The sequence below is a fragment of the Arvicanthis niloticus genome, chromosome 11 (assembly GCF_011762505.2).
Source record: "Arvicanthis niloticus isolate mArvNil1 chromosome 11, mArvNil1.pat.X, whole genome shotgun sequence".
Taxonomy (NCBI): Eukaryota; Metazoa; Chordata; class Mammalia; order Rodentia; family Muridae; genus Arvicanthis; species Arvicanthis niloticus.
Window position 1 is genome coordinate 74,240,968 of NC_047668.1, and position 19,199 is coordinate 74,260,166.

The following is a 19,199-nucleotide window of genomic DNA, read 5'->3' on the forward strand; positions in this document are numbered from 1 at the left end:
ACCTTGGTTATCACTGGTTAAACAGCCATTATTCAAATATAAATAAAGACATATTATATTTATCTTTTTTGGTTAGTGGTAGCTCACTCTGGGTGATTTTTTTTCTAGTTCTATCCATTTACATGCAAATTTCCTGATGTTATATATTTTGTTAATGACTGAGCAATACTTCATGTGTATATGTACCCCTTTTTTTAATCCATTCATCTCTTCAGAGACTTCTAAATTTTTTCAGTTTCTGGCTGATTTTGAATAAAGCAGCAATAAATAACATTAAACTGTTTTTCTTGTGGTAGGATGAGGCATAATTTAGGTATACAGAAAGAAGGGTATAGTTGGATCTTGAGGTAGATTGCGTCCCATCTTCCTGAGACCTCATCACTCTGATTTCTACAGTAGCAGTTGAAGTTTCATTCTTATCAGCAATGCATGAGTGTTCATGAAACCAGCAAGCCACTACAATCATTCCCTTGTGTTATTGACCTCAATCATTCTGGTAAGTATAAGATAAAAACCTAAAAGTAGCTTAGGTTTTCATTTATCTGATGGGTAAAGACATCATGCATGTCTTTCTGTGTTTCTCATTTATTTTAGTTTTTATTGATAATTATGTTTAGATCTCTACCCCATTTTTTGAGTTGTTTGTTGCTTAATATCTAGATTTTTTTAAAAATATATTTTGGATATCCAGCATCAATTGGGCTTGTAGTTAATACTTTGTTCAAAGAGTGGTGTCCTTTGACATGTAGATGTTCTTCTGTTTATCAGTTATTGATTTTATGTGCTAATGGTTTTCTGTTCAGAGTGTCTTTTCCTTTGCCAATGAGTTCAGGGTTATTCCCCATTTACCATTCTATAATGTTCATTGTTTCTGATTTTATGTTGATATCTTTGATTCATTTTTACTTGCATTTTATGAGGGATGATATGTGTGGATCTATTCCTTTACACCTTTATGATAATGGTCTAAATTCTGAAAATGCAAAAAAAAAAAAAAAAAAAAAAACCCAAATTATATCATTTCTTTTTAGGCATTTTCTTGGTTAAGGTATTTTTTCATAGCAACAAAACAGTGACTAAGACACAGAGTTACATCATAAGCTACATGCATAATAAACATCTTACCAATGTAACTGCCCAAATGTGAGCTTAACAAGGACAATACTAATGAAAATGCAATTTTTTTTCTTTTTGGTTTTTCAAGACAAGGTTTCTCTGTGTAGCCCTGGCTGTCCTGGAACTCACTCTGTAGACCAGGCTGGCCTTAAACTCAGAAATCCGCCTGCCTCTGCCTCCCAAGTGCTGGGATTAAAGGTGTGCGCCACCACTGCCCGGCGAAAATGCAAAGTTTTACAAAGTAAAATCCATGATGAGGCTTTTACTCAATCCAAATATCTATAGGGATCTTAAAAACTTGGGACATGGAGAAGTGTCATTCCCTAGAGAAAAGCACAATGGATGATTATTTATTATTAAATTGTCAGCCCTTAAAATAAACATGTAGGTGGCATTATACAGATAAAAGGAAATATATTTAAGGATATATATTTATATTCATATGTAATAAAAATCAATGAATGAATTAAAATCTGCACTGACAGTGCCAGGGAGTTGGGGGGGGTGCATTTCCAGGATGAGATCTGTGATAAAGAGACACAGGAATCAATGGGGGTATCTTTAGCTGTGGCTAACAGCATTAGGGATATAAAACCTGACGATGCCACCTCATCTAGCCATGCAGGAACCCCAGTGGAGGGATAGGGACATCAAAACTAGAACTGCTCTCAGAGGAATCAAAACTGGGGTCTGAATTATTTCAACTGTTTACTTGATTTTTGTAAGTACAAAGTTATTTTTAAGATATTCATTCCTATTATTTTTGGAGTACAATAATTTGTCTATTACTTGTTACTTCAACATTTAAACTGTATATTATAATATACTAATATATATTAACTCATCCCCTGGGTAAGCACCAATCCCTGACATTATTACTGATACTCTGTTATGCTTAGAAACAGGAGTCTAGCATGGCAGTTCTGTGAGAAGCTCCACCTAGCAGCTGACTCAGACAGATACAGACACCCACAGCCAAACAGTAGATGGAGCTTGGGGACTTTTATGGAAGAATAAAAGGAAGGATTGCAGGCTGGAGAGGATAGGAGCTCCAACAGAATAAACTAACCTGGGCCCTTGAGGCTCTCAGAGACTGACCACCAGCCAGAGAACATATTCAGGCTGGACCTAGCACTCTCCACTAATATGTAGGAGACATGGAGCTAGGTTTTCATGTAGTTCCTGAACAACTGGAGTGGGAAGGCTATTTCAAAATCTCTTGCCTGTACTTAGGATATGTTATTCTGAGATGCCTCTTCTGGACTCAGTAGGAAAGGAAGTACTTAACTTTGTAGAGATGTGATGTACCAAGGAGAAGGGAGTAGGGGAATGGGAAAAAGGATTTTAGAAGGAAGTGAAAGGAAGGGGGAAGGCAGTGATCAGGATGCAAAGTGAATAAGTAAAAAAGCAATATAAATAAATAGATAAGATAAGAAGGTAAGATAAGGTAAGATAAAAGAGATTCACAAGGCATACCTCTAGCTGAGAAGGTACTGTTGGTTGATAAGGAAGTTTTCTTCATGGGCATATCCCTAGTAGTTTAACTACAATGCAGTGATAACTTCATACTCATGTGTAGTTTATGAGCACTAATTTTGTACTCTGGGTTTATAGTTCAAAAGCAAAAGGAAGAACATACAGTTTTAAGCTGGGAAGGGACAGGGGATGTGGAGAGTATCTGGGAGATGTTTAGAAATGGGGAGTAGAGGAAGATATAACCAAAACACATTGTATACATATATGAAAAGATTAAAAGCAATTTTACATAGAAAAATGTGACTAAATTCACATTTAAAATTTAGAATTATTCAGAGCTGAATGCAGTCTGACTAAAGCAAGAAGAGTAAGAAGAGTAACAAAGGTAAAAATGGAGTAAACTGGGGTTTAGTTTTACTTTTATTGTAAGGACAGTTAAGCCAAAGCTATTTATTTTCTCCCAATCACTATCACCTCTAAACTGCTTGCACACTATATGAACTATTCATGTGTGTCAATTGGACTTATGTATTTATTATTTTGGTATATAAAATGTTAATTATTTCCTTTCCTACTTCCCTATCTCTTCCCATCCTTCACAGGTTCTTTAGCCTAGGCTTGCCTATGAATGACTTTAAACTTCTAGTCTGCCTGTCTCCATGTCTACTATGCTGAGATTAAAAGCATGTGTCACCACACTGGGCTTATGGTGCCAGGTCCATGAATTCTAATATTCTATCAATTGAGCTATATGTATTCCAGTACTTTCTAAATTTTCATATTTTTTTGAGACAAGATCTCACTATGCAGTCCATGATGGCTTTAAACTTTGAGTGAGCCTCCTTCCCCAAACTCAACCCTGAGGGCCCCATTTATAAGGATACAACACCAGACTCTGCTTGAGTTTCTTTCTTAGGGTTATTTACTGCTTGTCTGTTGTATAGATTACAAATATTATTTTTTGTTTTATTTTATTTATTTATTTTGGTTTTATCCATGAACAACTAAAGGTAAAAACTAAGAAAAAGGAAAGAAAGAAAAAAACTGACAAGGGTGTGCTAGAGAGATGTCTCAGCCATTAAAACCACTAGCTCCACTTTCAGAGGACCTTAGCTCACTTTCCAGGAATCAAGTCAGATGTCTCACAGCCTTATGTAAATCCTGTTCCAGAGAAGCCTATGTCTATTTTTTTCCTTGGTACATACACTCACCTGCACATCCCCACAGGTAAATACATACACTAAGACAACATTAAAAATAATAAAATTAAACATTTTTAAAAAGAAAACAAAAGAGCTGACAAGTTTTGAAAAAGTCTCAGATAAACAATAGACATTGGAATTCAGATTCTGCCAAAGATGAAATAGAGCAAACAAATCCCTGAGGCTTTAAGATAGAGTAACAGAGTTGTACCCTAGGTGTGTTTTTGCATCAAAACTAGAACTGCTCTCAGAGGAAACAAAACTGGGGTCTGAATTATTCCAACTGTTTACTTGATTTTTGTAAGTACAAAGTTATTTTTAAGATATTCATTCCTATTATTTTTGGAGTACAATAATTTGTCTATTGCTTGTTACTTCAACATTTAAACTGTATATTATAATATATACTAATATATATTAAAAATCTGAGCTAGTCTTTCTTATCAGATGATTAAATACATCAGATTTAAAAGAAAGAAACTATAGAAAATTTTTAAAAAATCACAAGATATCTAACAACAGACTTCTAAGACAAGGACAATGAGTTTAAAACAAAGGATCTTAATATAAATGAGGTTAAGCTATGTTATTGTGAAACAAATTGGAAAAACCTGTGGTAATTTTTAGAGAAAAATTCTTGTACAAAACCAAAAAAGAGACACTACTGTAAACAATACAAAATGATTATGATTTATATATATTATAACCAAAGGTAAACATATTTACTATTTTGCCTATATAAAAAAATCACCAACCATTCATCAGAAATAACTAAATTCATAATTATTTCTCACTCTGAGAAACCTGTTCCTATTCTTTGCAAAATGATTCCTTAAGGCTATGAAACTACAGAGTTACATTCAGAATTTTACAGAGTATTAGTTATTAGAAACCTACTGACATAAATTTGACTGTAGAAATTCTCCAGAGCAAATTACATCACTGATATGCAATTGGGTAGAAAATTTCTCTATAGATCATATTTGAAGCAACAAAGATCTTTATGTTTATTTCTCAAGATTTTAATGAGAATGTAGAACAATGCATTTCATTATGACAATTTTAAACATGAATATCATAGTCTTTTCTTGTATTTACAATTATGCTTTTTTTTCCTTCCACCCATATTCTCCCCTATGTAGTCTGTCTTATACTTTCATATCATATTATTTTGATACACAAAAGAAAATCCAATATTTATCTTAACCTGACTTTGGTTAACATGAAAATCTTCATGTCTATCAATTTCTTGTAAAAGATATAATTTTGTGGTTCTTTACAGCTGAATTAAATTCCATTGGGTATACATGGCACCTTTTATTTATCTTTGTTTGCTGGTAGATGACTAGGCTGATTGAACATTTTAGTATTTATAATAATATAATGGCTTCATATATAAGTAATTTTGTGCATTGCTGGTTCAGATTTTTTTTCATTATATACCTAGAAATTATAAAACCAGGTCATATGTTTGTTTAATTTTAATATTTTAGGTTACTCATGCTGATTTTTATGCTTCCTACACTAAATCTCATCCTGTAATTTTATCAGCAGACAGAAAGATGTAGCACATGGCTGAGAAAAATGAGTGTAAAGAAATGAACAATTGAAGTTAGAAAAGATTGAACTTAAGGCTTTGTATCCTCAGGGGTTTGTCAAAGATTATGATGAAAATATTCATGTTAAGGCATGTATCAGTTAGCTTTGGGCATAACCAATTGATTCTATTATCTTTGGCATAGGATATAAATGTGATACAGAAAAACTGTTCACCTAAGTGTGCCATAAGAGCAGAAAATGGGAAAAGACTGGTACCTTTTTTTTTTTTTTTTTCAAGGATATGAGAAAAATACTGTCATAGACCATGCAATCTGAAGTTTTCACTAGTTCTTATCAGCTCCTCAGGCTGAGTAACAAGAAGTCACTTAATACATGGGTTATTTTGGTGAGCATTCAAGATATAAAAAAAAAATTCTTTAAACCCCAAATAACTCACATTTTTCTTACAACACATAATCCATACTTAAGACTTCTAAACTCTTAACAGTTCTAGCATTATTCAAAATTCTACATATAACGTCTCTAAGACTCCAGCATAAGTATATGCAATCCCTTCTAAAAATAGAAAAAGAAAATTTCATGTTTCTATGACCCAATGGTGTGGCAGATATTAAGCTTACATTCTTTATTCAAAAGGGTGTAATATCAATGTAGAAACAGTCCCAAATGAAACAGACACTCAGCTGGGAAAAACACTAAATCTCTTGTGTATGATAACTAGGACAGTGAGTAGCAGAAGGTCAAACACTGTGTTCTGTGGCCTTGCTAGTTGTAATCCACATGACCACATGCTTTACTCTGCTGACTGACACGTACTTTGACAAGTCTCCTATATTTGGTGTATCTTGGCTCTTGGAGTCTCTACTGAAATGTGGCTTCTTTTCATTATCCAATCAGAAATTGTTGGCCCTGGGACTGAGACTAGACTGCACAGTTCCTGACATCCAAGTTTTTATGTGAAATCTTGATTAAAGCCTAACTGACTCATTGACTTACATTTTACGAATCTGTAAAAGTACTACCATGAAGATGATGCCATTGCTTGCCAGCAAACACAACCTGTACCAGTGTTCTTGAACTATGCTGCAGATACCTGTGAATGTCTTATGGCAGAATACAAGGGCACTAATCTCAGGGAAACAAATACTTAAGTATTTTGTACAAGAAAAGTGCTCCAGGACTATCTTTTCAAACCAGTCTTTGAAATGAATCTATTGTTACATGTTGAAATTGTTGTGTTCTTACCAAATTCTTAAGTTTTCTCAGTTTCTTTTTTACAACCAATATTTTTATCATCATACTACGGAGTCACACTAGACATTTCAATTAAACTATTTTAAGCATTTAGAAAATTTCCAAGTTTTCTCATTCAACAATTTTGACAATTTCTTCCACAATCCATTTTCAAAAGCTTCTGAAATACTGTATAAAGTAATCATAAAGAGGATATGTTCTCTGCATCACTATTTGTTTTGGTATGGTTAATAATATATCAGAGACAAGTAACTAAAAATGGAAAGTAGTGGTTTTTTCTCTCATTTTCTGTTCATTTTTGTTTGCATTGTCACTTTTAGTCAATAGTGAGATCTGAAAATTTTTCTGAAGAAACTGATTAGAAGCCAGGGAGCAGAGTAAGAAAGAGGAATAAATAAAATTAATTTTTTCTTCAAAGAAACATAATCAATGTCCACATTTATGTCCTCTAAGTTCTATGTCCTCAAGGGTCTGACAACTTCTGTGACACAAGAAGATAAAGAGGAAAGCCTTCAGCACAAAAGGTTGTCTGATATAGTCTAGGTCCAAACTACAATCGGGCAATTGCTAGTCAATGACTTGAATTAATAACCAGACTTGATTTTCATTATAGATTTTAAAGAAGAAACTTAGTGATGAGATGTTCCTAAACATGTTTTCCTTTTTAAATTGGAAAGCTGAAGTTTAAATGAGCTACATTTTGTAAATATTATGAGTTAATGAAGAAATAAAAAAGAATATAAATAAAAGGCTAAGTAGTAATAATAAAATGGCATGTTTCATTAGAAGCTGTATTATAAAACAACCACTATAGAGCCAAAATAAATATTTGCACCACAGAGAAATTGTACATTTAGAATATAATTTGTGATTTTTTTGAATATGTAGTTAGCAAAGGAATGGTATATATTTTCTCTTAAAAACATGGGTCTTGCAAACTATAATATCTTTCTTGAATGAATTTTTATTGCTATTTGAAAAAATATCTTTTTTGAAGAAATTCTTGTAATTACTATTTTCAAAGAGTATTCATAGGTCAATGTCATGCATAAAGCAATTAAACATAATTGGGTATATATTTCCCAGTTCATAAATTAAACTTGGCATGTATTCAAATTAGTGCACTCATTCCTTGTTTCTAAGTATAGATTATTGACATCAGCTTTTAGTCTGGTTGAGGCTGATGTTTTTCTAATTTCCAATATTTCACAAGAAAGTTTCTAACTAAATCTTTTTGACCCCATAAACAACTTAATCCACTTTAATAGAACATGGGATAAACTACAAATTTCATAGAGGAGTAAAATGACCTTTTAAAAAAAGTTTTAGACTTAATACAATGAAAAGGATATAAAAATATTTAATGGTTAAAAAAAAGCATAGGATTTTCACTCTTAGTCTTGAAGTCATTAACACTACACTTCAGGGAATATTTAACTTGTACAACTTAACATTTCATCAAAATCATATTAATTAGGCCCAATAGCTGACTTCCAGTTGAATAACCTTGAGTGAGAATACATGTTATTATCATTAAACCTTGCACTCCTTTCATACTCATACACATATTCAACTCTGTGGAAGGTTCTGATCTTATGCTAGATGAGAAGCTGATTAATTGAAATGCTACTGGACAATTTTCTTAACTTCATCATTGAGGATAAGAGGTTTGGTGGAGGTTATGTATAAAGTCTTTTATAATTGTGTGTATGTCTTCCTAGACCAGGATTTAGATTTGCAAAATTCTTGACAATTGTCCATTTAGCTTCATTGAATGGAAAAAACTTATCTAACCATTTGTTGCAACTAACATTGATTGGTCTAATTTCTTCTCTCAGGGGGAAAACAAAACAAAACCAAAACAAACAAACAAACAACAACAGAAAACTCTATCCATTAGAAAAACCTGGATGCGTAATGACAGTACTTATATCTTTCCTACATAATTCTGTCTGTGTAAAAAGATTTGAAGTGTTTATCCATAGAATAAGACATTTTTCTTTTGGGTAAGCAACTTATAATAAAAGAGGTTTTTCTAATCAATAATGTATTGTTTCACTAGCAAAGAGGAAACATCAGTGGAACAATTTAGCTACCTGCTCCAATGCATGCATTTGGAAGAAATCTCACCAAGAATGTTGAATAAACTGCAGGAGTATGATAGTCTTCAACAGATGGGGTATTTTAAATTCCAAAATGAAAAAGAAGAGGATTGACAAAAATTAAATTTACACATATTTAAAATGGTTGTAAAATGTAACTATGTGGTTGTAGCATATTCGTTTAAATCATGTCAGTAATTTAAATATACTTCTATTTAATAAAAACCTAAACAAGTAAAGAAAATGCTAAAATTGTTTTATGTGACTATTCAAATTCATGTCTAAGGGAAAGAATAAGTGATTAGCTTATGTAAACAAAATAAATAATTAAGCCACACTGTGAAAAGCAGAGGAGGGAGGGAAGATTTAGGATAAAATTCCATTGAACCATGCAAAAATGCAGATTAATTACACAACAAATCAAGAATTATCTAAACAATGGAATCCTAATAAACAAGTTACATAATCACTGAACTATAGTGTTAATTAATTCAAGATTAAGAATGAAAGTCCTATGCTTATTTTAACTATTACATATTTTATATTTTAATTGCATCTGAATTGTGAATATTTATTAATAAATATACAATCTGTATAATTCAAAAAATGGAATATTAAAAATTTTTAAATAGTGTTCTCATTAGGTACCAAACATGTATGCATAATGAAATTTTATATAAATACAGTCTTATCACTGTGTTTATTATCAAGATTTATTTTTATTTTTGGTTATTTTATTTACATTTCAAATGTTATTCCCTTTTCCTGTTTCCCCTCTGCAAAGCCATCCCATACCCACTATTCCTGCTTCTTTTTTTTATTGCATATTTTATTTTTTTACATTTCAGATATCACTCCCTTTCCCAATTTCCCTTCCCTAAAAACCCCTATCCCAACTCCACTCTTCCTTTTTGCCTTTATACTATTTTAATTACATGCAAGTATTAAGATGAGTTCTAGATTGAGAAACTAGCAATACAACAGATGCAATAGTAAAGGAAAAAGCAAGATGTGGGAAGTGGCTCCGCTCTAGCCATTACAAGGTGGCACTTGGCATAAGCATTGCTTTAGAGAAAAGACAACTCCATATATGCAGTTGTATGTGCTGAGAGGTGTGGTTACCCGATCACCCCACCTGGCATCATTGAGAATGGCCAATCACCAGTGACTTTGTGGCAGTTGCTGATAGGATTAAGGCAATGCTTATAAGGGGATGCACAGGGAAGAGAGAGGAAGGAAGGAAGAAAGAGAGAGAAGAAGCTTGCTGTACAGGGATAGCTGAATAAACTGCTTGAAGAAGACCACGGTTGCTGTTGCCTTATTCCGCGGGTCAGATGTGGGTAGCGACAGCAAGATAATAAACACAAATAGTCAAAGAACAAGCAAGGCAATAAACAAAGTTTAATGAACACTCCCATAATCACTGTTTCTAAGAGCTTTTAAGAGGGTATTCAGCTACCCTTGCCTCACTCCCACAGCATTCCCCTACTCTGGACACTAGAGCCTTCATAGGACAAAGGACCCCCTCCTCCATTGATGCCAGATAAGGCCATCCTCTGTTACATATGGAGCTGGAGCCATGAGTCTCTCCATGTGTACTCTTTGTTGGTGGTTTAGTCCTTGGAAGCTCTGGGGTATCTGGTTGGTTGATATTGTTGTTCTTCCTACGGGGTTGCAAACCACTTTAGCTCATTCAGTCCTTCCCCTAACTCCTCCGTTGGGGTCCCTGTGCTCAGTCTGATGGTTGGCTATGAGCATCGGCGTCTATATTGGTCAGGCTCTGGCAAAACCTCTCAAGAGACACCTATATCAGGCTCCTGTCAGCAAGAACTTATTAATATCAGCAATAGTTTCTGGGTTTGGTGTCTGCAGATGAGATAGATCCTCAGGTGAAGCAATCTCTGGAAGGCCTTTCTATCAGTCCATGCCTCTTTTTGTCCCTGTATTTCCTTTAGAGAGGAGCAATTCTGGGTTAAAATTTTGAAGGTGGTTGGGTGGCCCTATTCTTCAACCAGGGGTGTTGCCTAACCTCTAAAAGTGGTTTCTACAGGTTCTCCCTTCTTACTGTTGGGTATTTGAGCTAATGTCATTCCCATTGTTTCCTGGGAGCCACTTGCGTTCTTGGCATCTGGAACTTTCTAATTGCTATCCCCACTTTCCCACTCCCCATTGTTACACAACTCTGTTCAGTTTTATAACCTTCTGTAGATCTCCTCAAACTCTCAACATACCTAATCCTGTCCCATTTGTCCCATTCCCCATGTCTCTTATTCCCAACTTCCTCATACCCTCAACATCCTGTGATTATATTGTTACACCTTCTAAGTAGGACTGAAACATTCATATTTTGGTCTTCCTTCATCTTGGGCTTTATAGAATCTTTGAGTTTTATCATGGGTATTCCAAGCTTTTTTGTTAATATCCACTTATTCATAAATACATACCATGTGTGTTCTTTTGTGGTGTGTTACCTCACTAAGGTTGATATTTTTTAGTTCCATCCATTTGCCTACAAATTTCATGAAACAATTGTTTTTAGGAACTGAATAGTTCACCATTGGGTAAATGTACCACATGTTCTCTATCCATTCCTCTGTTGAAGGACATCTCTGTCATTTTTAGATTCTGTCTATTATAAATATGGTTGTTATGAATAGTGGAAGATATGTTCTTGTTATATGTTGGAGCATCTTTTGGGAATATGCCCACGAGTTGTACTGCAGGTCCTCAGGTAATACTATGTCCAATTTTCAGAGGAACTGCCAGACTGATTTACAGTGGTTGTATCTCACCAACAATGTAGGAGTGTTTCTCTTTCTCTACATTCTTGCCAGCATCTTCTGTCACCTGGGATTTTGATCTTAGTCATTCTGACAGGTGAATCTTAGGGTTGTTTTGATTTGCATTTCCCTGATGACTAACGATGTTGAACATTTCTTTAGGTGCTCCTTGGCAATTCAAAATGCCTCAGTGGAGAATTCATTTTTAGCTCTTTATGCCATTTTAATAGAGTTATTTGATTCTCTGGGGTCTAATTTTTTGAGTTCTTTGTATATATTGGATATTAGCCCTCTATTCGATGTAGGATTGGCAAACATCAAACTGTGGGTTGCCATTTTGTCCTACTGACAGTGTCTTTTGCCTTACAGAATCTTTGCAATTCTTTGAGGTCCCATTTGTCTCTTGTTGATTTTAGAACATAAACTATTGGAGTTCTGTTTAGTAAAATTTTTCCTGTACCCATGTGTTCTAGGGTCTTTCCCACTTTTTATTCTATTAGTTTCAGGATATCTGGTTTTATGTGGAGATCCTTGATTCACTTGGACTTCAGCTTTATACAAGGAGTTAAGAATGGATCAAATTGCATTCTTCTACATGCTGACTGCCAGTTGAACCAGCAACATTTGTTGAAAATGCTATCCATTTTCCACTCAATTGTTTTAGTTTCGTTGTCTAGTGACCATAGGTGTGTGGGTTTATTTCTGGTTCTTCAATTCTATTCCATTGATCTTCCTGCCTGTCTCTATGTGAATACCACACAAGTTTTATCACTATTGCTCTGTTGTACAGCTTGGGCTCAGGGATGGTGATTCCCCTAGAAGTTTTTTTTTTTAATGTTGAGAATAGTTTTCACTATCCTGGGTTTTTTCTTATTGCAAATGAATTTGCAAATTGATTTTTCTATCTTTATGAAGAATTTAGTATTTTGACAGGTATTGCATTGAATCTGTAGTTTGCTTTCAACAAGATGGACATTTTTACTATATTAATCCTGCCAATCCATGAGCATGGGAGATTTTTCCCTCTTCAGAGGTTTTATTTAATTTCTGTCTTCAGGGACTTGATGTTCTTGTCATACTTCTTTCAATTACTTGGTTAAAGTCATAGCAAAATACTTTATATTATTTGTGCCTATTGTGAAAGCTGTCATTTCCCTAATTTTTTCTCAGCATATTTATCCTTTGAGTAAAGTTACTGATTTGTTTGAGTTAATTTTAAATCCAGTCAATTTTCTGAAGTTGTTTATCAGCTATCAGTGTTCTTTGTTGACATTTTGCATTAACTTAACTTTACTATCATATCATATGCAAATACTGATATTTTGAATTCTTCCTTTCCAATTTGTATTCCTTTGACCTCTTTTGTTTTCTAACTGCTCTGGTTAGGACTTCAAGTGCTATATTGAATAGACAGGCAGAGAGGTTTCTCTATGTTTAGTTTGATGTTGGCTACTGCTTAGATGTATATCACTTTTAGATATACATCTAAGTTTAATATCTTAATCTTAATACATTAAGTTTAGATATCTGCCTTGATTTCCTGATCTTTCCAAGACTTTTGACATGAAGGTCATGTAGAATTTTGTCTAGTGCTTTTTCATCATCTAAAGAAAATCATGCGGTTTTTCTCTTTGAGTTTGTTTATGTAGTGAGTTGCATTGACAGATTTTCATATGTTGAACCATCCCTGGGATGAAGCATCTTTCATCTCAGTGAATAATCATTTTGACATGTTTTTGGATTAGATTATAAAGAAGGTTGTTAAGAATTTTTGCATTGATATTCATAAGTGAAGTTCACCTGATGTTCCCTTTTTTGTTGTGTCTTTGCATGGTTTAAGTATCAGTATATCTGAGGCTTCATAGAATGAATTAGGTATAGAATTCCTTCTGTTTCTATTTTGTGAAATAGTTGGAAGATTATTGGTATTAGATTTTCTTTGAAAGTTTGATAGAATTCTGCACTAAAACCATCTTGTCTTGGGTTTTGTTGTTGATGTTGTTGTTGTTGTTGTGGTTTGTTGTTGGGACACTTATAATGACTGTTTCTATTTCTTTATGGAGTATGGAACTGTTTATTTGATCCTTATTTACTGTTGGTACCTGGTTTCTGTCTAGAAAATGATCCATTTCATCCAGATTTTTCACTTTTGTTGAGTATATTCTTTTGTAATAGGATCTGAAGATTTTTGGAATTTTTTTAGTCTCTGATGTTATTTCTCCTTTTTCAGTTCTGATTTTATTAATTTGGATACTGACTCTGTGTCCTCTGGTTAGGTTGGCTAAGGGTTTAATCTATCTTATTGATTTTCTTAAAGAACCAGCTCCTGGTTTTATTGATTCCTTGTATAGTTTGTTTTAATTCTACTTGGGTAATTTCAGCACTGAGTTTGATTATTTTCTGCTCCCTAGCCTCTTGTATGTATTTGCTTCTTTTGTTCTAGAGATTTCAGATGTGCTGTTGAGCTGCTAGTATATTGCCTTCTGCAGTTTCTTTTTTTTTATTTTTATAAGTTATTTTATTTACATTTCAGAATGTAATTGCCTTCCCCCCCACCCAGGGACCCCCATTCCATCCACCCTCCTCCTACTTCTATGAGGGTATGCCTCAACCCACCCTTCTACTCTTACCTCCCCACTCATGATTTCCCCCACACTGGCACGTCCAGCCTTCAGTGGACTAAAGACTTCCTCACCAACCTATGCCTGACACTGTCCTCTAAGCACTGTTTTCAATGTGTCTACTAATGTTGGGCATGTTGTACCTTCATTTTCAATAAATTTTAAAATAAATAAATTTACTTCCTTCCTTTTTCCCTGAGCATGTTATCATTGAGTAGAAAGTTGTTCAGCTTCCATGTGTATGTGGGCCTTTTGTTGTAAATTGAACTCATGATGACCCCTAGAAGATCAATCAGTTCTCTTAACCCCTGATCCATCTCCCCAGTCCCAGTTGTTTTGTTGTTCTTGAAGACTAGCCTTAGTTCAGGTGATCTAAAAGGTTTCATGGGATTATTTCAATAGTTTGTGTCGGTTGAGGCTTGCTTTATGACCTAATATATGGTCAATTTTTTAGAGGAGACCATGAGATGCTAAGAAGAATGTATTTTTTTTGTTTGTTTTCAGATGAAATGTTATATAGACATCTGTTGAATATATATTTAATTCCTAACTTGTTAGTTTCACTGTGTCTCTGTTTATTTTTGGTTTCCATGATCTGTTCACTGGTGAGTTTGTGGTGTTTAAATCTTCTACTATTATTGTGTGATGTTCAATGTGTGCTTTGAGCTTTAGTAAAGTTTCTTTCATAAATTTGGATACCCTTGCATTTGTAGCATAGATGTTCAGAATTGAAAGTTCATCCTAGTAGATTTTTCCTTTGATAAGCATGCAGTGTTCTTCCTCATCTTTTTTTGATAACTTTTGTTTGAAGTCAATTTTAATTGATATTAGAATAGCTACTCCAGCTTCTTTTTGGGGATCATTTGCTTGGAAATTTTGTTTTCTGCCTTTTACTCTAAAATAGTGTCTTTCTTTGCCACTGAGGTCCATTTCCTGTATGCACCAAAATGCTGAGTCCTGTTTATGTATCCAACCTGTTAGTTTGTGTTTTTATTGGGAAATTGAGTCCACTGATATTAAGACATATTAAGGACCAGTAATTGCTGCATCCTATTATTTTTGTTGTTAGTGGTAGAATTATGATTGTGTGATTATCTTCTTTTGGGTTGGTTGAAAGAAGGTTAATTTCTTGCTTTTCCTTGGCTGTCATTTCCCTCCTTTTATGGGAATTTTTCATCTATTATTCTTTGTAGGGCTGGACTCCTATAAATATACTGTTAAAAGTTGGTTTATCATGGAATATTTTGCTTTCTTCATCTATGGTTATTTAGTTTTTCAGAGTATAGTTTTTCAGCAACTGCCATTTATGTTTTCTTTGAGTCTGTATCACATCTGCCCAGGATTTTATTGTTTTTACAATCTCTGTTGAAAAGTCTGGTTTAATTTGTTTAGGTCTGCCTTTTTGTGTTACTTGATTTTTTTCTCTTAAGGCTTTTAATAATCTTTCTTTGTTTTATGCATTTGGTATTTTGATTATTATGTGATGAAAGGAATTTTTGGTGAATCTATTTGGTGTTCTGTATGCTTTTTATATGTTTTTTGGGCTTCTTTTTTCTTCAGGTTAGGGAAGTTTGCTTCTATAATTATGTTGAAGACGTTACTGTTCCTTTATTTTGAGAATCTTCACTCTCTTTGATGTCTATTATTTTTAGGTTTGGTCTTTTCATTATTTCCTGTATTTCCTGTATGTTTTGGATTAAGACTGTTTTGTTTTTATATTTTATTTGACTGTTGCATCAATTGTCTCTTCTGTCCCTTGTATTCTGTTGGTGATACTTACATCTGTGACTCCTAATATGTTTCCTAGGTTTTCTATCTCCAGGCTTGCCTCTCTTCGTGTTTTCTTTATTGTTTCTATTTCCTTTTTAGAACCTAGATTGTTTTGTTTATTTTTTTACTTGTTTGGTTATTTTATTACTGTATTTTTAAAAAAAGATTTAAGTGTTTCCTCTTTAACAGCTTCTACCTGTTTACCTGTATTCTCATCTGGGTCTTTCTACTTGGCTATTCAGAGAATGAACAAAGTGGTATCTAAATCATGAATCCCCACTATTACTAACCTTGCCACAAAAAACCAAATTTTCCTTCAAGTTGAAAGAATGATTATAAGAATACATTGTCCTTTGTTGCTTAGTGAGATCTACAACCATAACTATACACACAAATTATCTGGAAATGAAACGAAGATAAAATACTGTGAAGAATATTACTAGAAAAAGAGTGAATGACTGTAAATATGTAACAGTGTTTGCTTAGATTGGCAGGTGCTCATTACTATCCCCTATATGGTAATCTCACTGTTTGACTTAAGAACATATTTTTTTTTACTTGATTATAGGAGTACCACACATCACAGCTGGTAAGGATTAAGAATATCAAGAAAGTGTACATTTTCTTGTTATTCAACTATAACAGAACATGGGAATATAAATCAATATGCAAAAGCTGTTAAGCAAGAATACATATGATATCTGAATATACATATGGAAAAGGGAATCTCTAAGTGTAAGTTGAAGGGAACCAAACTGAATAGAATCCAGGCCTTGTTGAAACAATGGCATTAGTTAAGATCAGTGTGTAGAAAGTAATATGTATAAATAGAAGTATTTATTTGTAAGCCTATGCCCTGAAACTCATAAAAATGTGTCAATAACACTAAGAGAAATGAGAGAAATAAAGTTATTGATGGAGCCATCATGGTTTGATTTTCATATAAGATAGATCCCAAGGCTCTCATTTTGGTATGCACATAGTCCGTGAGTGGGATATATCAGTAAGTGGGGTTGAAAAAACAAAAAGGACCATAAGGAGAAAACCAAAGGTAATAGGAGTGAGATTATTCCAGGTTGCTTTTATCCAATGGGGGCTCTACATCACCAGACTTCTTGAAAAGGGTAAATACTATCTCCAAAACTATCCTAAATGTAGGTATTTTGTCTTCACCATCTAAGACAGCTGAGGCAGATTCATAACTGTGTCAGTGAGTAAAGCTGCAGGAGTTGGGAAAATAGAAGATGATATAAGGTACAAAGTAGATGCCAGTCTAAGGAGGTTCTTCTGAAATTTACTAATTTCACTCATAAATGGGCTTATTTAGGATGCAAAATAATAATACAAAAATGTGTACTATTTTGAGGAATTATATTTTACACATATTTTAAACAACAGATACAGTAAAAATGTCAAAATCTGGTCCATGTGTATCCTAATGGTAACAAATGATTCCATTTAAACAAGACTTGTTAATATAAAAAAGAGTTTGCTATAATATTGCCTAGTCATTTTTTTCCACTGTATGAAACAAACAAGAAAATATTTAAAAGATGTTGACAAGAATAGTTAACACATTTATCTTTGAAACGGGCACATTTTTCTTGCTGTTTCTGCCAATTTTTTTTCTATAGGAACTCTACTGAAATACTCAAATAATCTCCTTGAAACAATGATTGCTGCCAGTCATCATGTTTCTCAAGATCCAGTTGATCAAGACTGGATTTGTGAGCCTTTGTACATAATAGAATTCCTTTACACCTCATAATACACCTCTGGTTAAATTCTTCTGTTATTTACAGTCTTATCTTATTCAGTTTATAGATTTGAAACAATTAAATTCTTTTACCAAAGTGCTATAAATTTATAAAAATGCCAGGAAAAAATTTTTCTTTCACATACAAATATGTATATACCTGTCAAAATCCTGTCAAAATATCTTGTGAACAAAACAAAACTTTAAAGTTAAATGAGCAGAACATGAGTTTCTATGCCATTTATGGATATTTAACCTTACTGTAAAAGAGTAGAACATAATACCAGAAAGACTGTGTTTCAAATTTATTAGATTATATAAAAATAGTAGATAGTTTACAAATACAACTTTCATTAGTAAGTTCAAATTGACCAAGATATAACTTTTTGATGGTAAAACCTGAGTCATATATATATATATATATATATATATATATATATATATATATATATAAAATTTGTTTATACAGATCTCTGGAGGATGATCTTATCATGCTGTTTCTGTCAAGAGCCTGGCAAAAATAATGAAAAGATTAAATTTAGCTTGCTATTTCTTTTCCATGTTTTATGTTTTACATTTATTGTTTTCTTAATTCAGATATACCATCGTTTTCATCTTGTAATACTTTGCTGCTTATATCCTCTTATCTGAAATATTAGTTGCTTATTTTCTTATTTTGTGAAATATAAAATGCAAAACATAATGAAAATCAAAGTAGTGTCATTGAAATTTATTAGAGTAACTCTCACATAAAAACCATCCTTGCTAAACTCCATATAATTGGTGAGTTGTATCACAAGTATTCTATACTGTTTGGCAAATATCCACTTATCACTGAGTACATAACATGCATGTTCCTTTGGGTCTGGGTTACCCCATTCAGGATGATATTTTCTAGTTTCATCCATTTTACTGCAAAATTCATGATGTCCTCATTTTTAATAGTATTGCATTGTAAAAATGAACCACATTTTCTGTTTTCATTCTTTAGTTCAGGGACATCTGGGTTGTTTCTATCTTTTGGTTATTACCAACAAGGTCACTATGAACATTGCACATGTCCTTGTGAAATGGTTGAACATCTTATGGGTATAATATGTACAGAAGTGGTACAGCTGGGTCTTTAAGTAGAAGTATTTCCAATTTTTTGGAGAAACTGCCAGATTGATTTACAATGTGATTGTACCAGCTTTCAATTCTACCAGCAATGGAATGTTCTCACTTAGAAATAGGAACAAAATAATCTTGTAAGACAAAGGGAAGGAAAGAACTTGAGTTGGGAGAGCTGAGCCAAAGTGGATGGGAAAAGAGTGCAGGCACAAGTATGGGGGAGTGATACAGGAAAAAAAGTTTAGATAGCCAGAAGAATGAATGGAAATATGCAGCTGTGGGGTGGGGCTGGGAATTAGTAAGAACCTCTAGAAAATCCCACAGACTTAGGATGTGAGAAGCTCCAGGACCTTAGCTGAAATGCCCAACAGTGGGGAGCTGGAACCTGAAAAGACTACCTCCAATGGATAAAAAAGGCCCTCAGTGGAGAAATGAGTCCATCTAATTACTTT